Below are 5919 nucleotides of genomic sequence, written 5' to 3' on the forward strand. Positions count from 1 at the left end.
TGTTGTCGGCGATTTAACGACTATTCAACTACTTTTTCCTTCCCTTTATCGGATTTAGCTCCCTTTGCTCTTGAGCTAATTCACACAAATTTAACTTATTAAAATCTCATCATGATAGCTTATGGCGAATATGACAAGGAGTGTAAATGGTCATATGGCCATCCTTTAGCTCAAATACACAATGGTCATGCCCATTTTACATCACAACAAGCAATTCAATACATTCAAACATCAACGTGAAGTTCAAAGTACTTGGCCCTTATATACATTAGGCATCAAAGTTGCATATGTACGAAATCATAAATCGAACTCAACACATTAGTTAATATTCCTCTTAGCGAATTTTCTAAGCCAAGAATAGGCATCAATATGCTTGCCTCAAACCGAATGCATGCACACTAATTACCCTCATGTGGCGAATATACACTTAATACCACACAAAAAAAACAGCATACATTTTACTACTAACACATTACATATCGTAATTCATTGCACATCTCTTATTTACTTCATAATCAACACATCATCACAAGCAAATATACACTTTGAATTAGTATATATGTCATACCAATCCATCATGTGCAAACATATATTCATGTAGGTGCAAGGGCGAATTCTCAAGTGGCTTATATCCAAATATATACACATTTCCAAAGCTTAAATCTTACTTACCATGCAACATGCATGAATTATACTTATGGATATATCATGGCGAATACCACAACACCACACCATTTCAATTTGGTCATGGTGAAACAAAGAACTTAGTATCTCATTCAAAAAAAAAATGCTAAAAGAAAATCTAAGAATCTTCAATCCTCCATCACATGTATCACTTTCAAGCTTGTTATTTAACATGCAATGGCATTAACACCACATTCACTTTGGCGAATTTCATTCCCATGACATAACAAGGATTTGAACCATGGGCTAACAAGAACATTAAGCTAGCAACTAAAACATGCATGAACCTCAAACATACCTTAATCTTGATGCAAGTTTAGCCAACCTCTTCCTAATCCTCTTCCAAACCAAGTATGAAGCAAAACTCCTTCCTTATCCTTAGTATTTTCGGCCAACAAGAGAGTGAAAAGAGATGAACAAAATTTTTTCTTTCTTTCTTTAGGACATTCGCCAAGCTATGGAGGAAGATGGACACTTTTTTTTGTTTCTCATCTACTAACATTAATTGTTTATTCCATACCCTTATTTTATTCTTTCCATCATAACCCATTTACCAAACATGTTTCATGACATGATTTTTGCCCATAAATCCTTGTCATGGCCGGCCACTAGCTATGGGGGAATTTGACATGCAAGTCCATTGTTTTGCATGCATCCTTTAATTAGTCATCACACATTTCCCTCATACTTTCAAAGTTTATTACTAGGTCCTTTCTAGTGAAATTCACATCTATAATTCTAAATCAAAGCATAAAAAATATCACACATGAGTTAACACACATTATAGGCAATAAAATAAATATTAAATTATTTTTATGCCTTGGTTTTGTGGTCCCGAAACCACATTTCGACTAGGGTCGTTTTAAGGCTGTCACAAAGGCCGTCCTAAAATCAAAGGAGTGTTGCTATCCTCCTCTATGTCTAAAACAATGAAGTCAACAGGAAATATAAATTTATCGATTTTAAATAGCACATCTTCAATAATACCCCTAGGAAATCTTATAGTTTTATCTGCTAATTGAATGCTCATCCTAGTCTGTTTGGGTTTCCCAAGACCTAATTGTTTGAACATTTTGTAGGGCATGACGTTAATACTATCCCCTAAAGCAGCTAATGCATTATTAACATCTAAACTACCAATTAAGCAAGGAATCGTAAAACTCCCTAGATCTTTTAGTTGTTGGGTAGTTTATTCTGTAAAATAGCTGAGCAAATTACGTTTAGCTCCACATGCGACGCCTCATCCAACTTCCGCTTATTTGCTAAAAGCTTCTTCAAAAATTTCATTGCGTTTGGCATCTGCAATAGAGCTTCAATAAACGGTAAGTTAATATGTAATTTTTTTAAGAGTTTAAAAAATTTACCAAATTGTTCATCTGAGCAGTCTTTCCTTATCGCATTGGGATATGGCACGAGGTTTATTTTTGACATTCACTGATTTGTTTTTATTATGACCTACCTCACCTTGACCTCTGCTCACCACAGTTTCTTGCCTCGGTTCTGGCTCAGGCTCGACGAATCCTTCTTCATCTTGAACATTAATCGCGTTGAGTTGTTCCCTTGGGTTGGGTTCAGTATTACTTGGCAAGCTACCTTGTGGTCGTTCGGAGATTAGTTTGGAAAGCTGGGCTATCTGAGTTTCAAGCCCTTGGATCGATGCTTATTGATTTTTAAGTGCTGTCTCGGTGTTCTGGAAATCGGTTTCTGACACCGAGATAAATTTAGACAGCATCTCTTCAAGTTCAGTTTCTTTTCCTGTTAATAGGGTGGTTGTTGAAAACCCGGAAGATGTTGTGGTCTTTGATTTCCTTGACCGCCCCATGAGAAATTGGGATGGTTCCTCCAACCTGCATTATAAGTGTTACTATATGGGTTATTTTGGGATCTAGAGTTATTGTTACCAATATATTGGACTTGTTCCTCCTCGATGCTAGGGTTGAAGGGTTGATACTCTGTGCATGCTCCTCCTCCATTCATCTCGCACCTCATTACTGGATGGACCTGAGTAGAACCAAGTAAACCATCAATCTTTTTATTTAGAAGTTCTACCTAGTTTGACAGCATAGTAACCGAATCGACGTTATAAATGCCTGTTGTTTTAGTTGGCTTAGTCCTCATGACTTGCCACTGATAGTTATTCAGTGACATCTCTTCAATAAATTCGTAACCCTCTTCAGGTGTTTTATTGTTGATGGTTCCCCCGGCTACTGCATTAATCATTTGCCTTGTCGAGCGGTTCGCACCATTGTAGAATGTTTGAACTTACAACCATAGAGGTAATCCATGGTGAGGACACATTCGCAGTAGGTCCTTGTATCTCTCCCATGCATCATAAAGAGTTTCTAAGTCTATCTACACAAACGAAGAGATATCATTACATAATTTGGTTGTTTTAGCCGGAGGAAAATATTTTAATAAAAAATTTTCGGTCATTTGTTCCCAAGTAGTAATTGACCCTCGTGGTAACGAGTTCAACCACTGTTTAGCTTTGTTCCTCAATGAAAAAGGGAATAACCAAAGACGAATGGCATCGTCAGAAACGCCATTAATTTTAAATGTATCGTAGAATTCCAGGAAATTTGCCAAGTGAGTGTTTGGATCCTCATCCTGCAAACCATCAAATTGAACAAATTGTTGTATCATTTGAATAGTGTTAGGTTTTAGTTCAAACTTATTTGCAGCAATAGCAGGCCTAATTATACTTGACTCAATTCTTGTTAAAGTAGGTTTAGCATAATCATACATAGTACGAGGAGTAGGATTTTGATTTGCTAGTTCAACGGGTATCGCGGAAGGTAGCTGATTGTCTTGGTTTTCAGCCATCTCCTCTGTTGGGGTTTGAATATCGCCCTCTTGCTTGTTCTCTGTGTATCTTAAGCTTCGCCTTATTTCTCTTTGGTTTATGCCAACTGTGCGATCGATTTCTTCGTCAAAAAGTAGTGGTCCTGATGGGTTTTTTCTAGTCATAAACTATAAAAACCTGCCAAGAGAAAGAAAAAGTAAATTAATAAATAATAATAATAAAATAGAATTAACTTGCAAGAAAAATAAATGGCTAAAGTAATAAAAATTGAGCGTTCCTAATGTCTTAGTTCCCCGGCAACGGCGCCAAAAACTTGATCGCGATTTTTGTGTGACAGGTTTTAAATATTTATAAAGAATCGTTCTTGAAACTAACTATTATCACGATGTAGGCAAGTGTACTTATCAAACAGTAGTACAGTTTTAGCAAGACTAGATTGTCGAACACAAAGGAACTAAAAGTACTAGTAATGATTGACTTTTTATTATCTAGCCTAATTTAGCTAACTAATTAACTAAACTAAGAATTCAAAAAAAATAGAATTGGGGGATTACTTTTGGAAAATGATTGAATTAAGACAATACCTAAGGAAGAATCCATCTAGACTTCACTTGTTATTTTGACTCCGAATCAGACAATTTATTCATTACTCCAAATCGGACAATTTATTCATTTAACTTGTTCCGTAAAGATCCTTAAGTTATGTTATTATCCCTATTCAAGACTAATAACGTCTAATCCCTAGACTGAATAATTGAGAATTTTCTCTAATTAACACCCTAGGGTTGCATTCACTAGATCTATGGATCCCCTTATTACGTTTCACCCTAATCCGGCAAAATCTTGTCACCTTATCTCTAGGCACGCAATCAACTCCACTTAATTATGACAATTATACTCTTAGACTGGGTCTATTCCTCCTATGAATAAAAGCTTAACTTGAATCAATATCCTAGAATATCAAAACAAGAATTAAGAACACATAATTAAGAACAAGCCAAATATTTATCACACAATTCAGAAAATAATAACAAGATTCATCTTAGGTTTCATTCCCCTTATGTATTTAGGGGATTTATTTCATAACTAAAAAGGAAAACATCTCAGAATAATAATGAATACAAAACATAAATAAAACCCAAAACTCCTGGAGGGAAATTAAGGGGAGATCTTCAGTCTTGATAGTGAATCTGGCTTCTGAGATGGATCAATCGGCTTCCCTTGAGTAGTTCCCTGCCTCCTTCTCTCTGTGTGTCCCTTTCTTCCTCCTCGAGGGTGTATTTATAGGCTTTAGAATGCCTAAGAACCCTCGAAATTAGCCTTTTCTGAATTGGACTCAACTTGGGCTCGGCAGGGACACGTCTGTGTGACACACCCGTGTGCAATTACTTCAGGCCGTGCTCAAACCTGTTAGAATGGCACGGGCGTGTGTTCTACCCGTGTGAGTCGTGCTTCAATTCTGCCAAATAGACATGCTGTGTGGTCTACCCGTGTGAGGAAGTCCAGGCCATGTTGATTTCGTACTTTGGCCCATTTTCTCTATTTTTGGCCCGTTTCTCGTTCCTTTCGTTCTCCTATGCTCTCCTAAGTATAAAACATGAAATTAAGGCATTAGGAGCATCAAATTCACCAATTCTAAGGGAAAATCATCTGTAAAATGTGTTAAGCATGGGGTAACAATATGTATAAATTACGGTTTATCATTAAGCAACTAACTCTAATACATTCAATCACATTTTAATGAATGAAACGCATGCATGATTTTAATTGAAAACAAATTATGGTCGGCCATGGGAAGGAGAAACCTAACGTGATTTAAATAAACTTTATTAAATTGATGCAATCATCCTAGCTAAACAGAATTAAGCTACCATTGTTGATGAAAAAACAACAAAGCAATTTGCAAACATATTGAATAATTAAGAAAGAGCAAAAAAGAAGAAAAAACTCTTTGATAAGTGTGGGGACTAATCGTAAAGGCTTACTCTAATTCTCACAGTTGCTCTTCCAAAAAATGCTCGTCAAGATGGCTGATCAAGAGAATAATTTCTCAAGGATTTGCTAGCTAATGGAAATAAGGATGTTTATGAGTGGAAAGAAAGAAAGAAATTGGGAAAATGAAATGAGAGTGATGGATGAATGATGTTTGAGAAGTAAGGAATGATTAAGGGATGATTGAAATAAGGAATGGAAATGGGTATTTATAGTGAAGGATGGTAGGTGTGTTTACTAAAAATAGCATGATGAATCCCTTAGGTTTCTCCTTCCCATGGCCGAGCATAATTTGTGGAGAAACGAGTTGTTTGGTTGCTTGATTTATGCATGATATCATGCTTGAATCAAGAAAGGGGTGGACGGTTTCTTGGGCAAAGTTGGTGTCCTATTTTTTGATTTATTTGCATGTGTAGAGACCTTCGATAAATCTTCAAAAA

The 5919-nt window shown here is 36.2% G+C and overlaps 1 non-coding gene across 1 annotated transcript; it reads left to right on the plus strand.

Moving 5' to 3' along the window:
• The first annotated feature begins 2962 nt into the window (after positions 1-2962).
• On the plus strand, positions 2963-3067 carry LOC128290712 (small nucleolar RNA R71). Its single transcript, XR_008280500.1, has one exon. It is a non-coding gene; the product is annotated as a small nucleolar RNA R71 (small nucleolar RNA).
• Positions 3068-5919: the final 2852 nt, after the last annotated feature.

Source organism: Gossypium arboreum, chromosome 3 (genome assembly GCF_025698485.1).
Source record: "Gossypium arboreum isolate Shixiya-1 chromosome 3, ASM2569848v2, whole genome shotgun sequence".
NCBI classification, from domain to species: Eukaryota; Viridiplantae; Streptophyta; class Magnoliopsida; order Malvales; family Malvaceae; genus Gossypium; species Gossypium arboreum.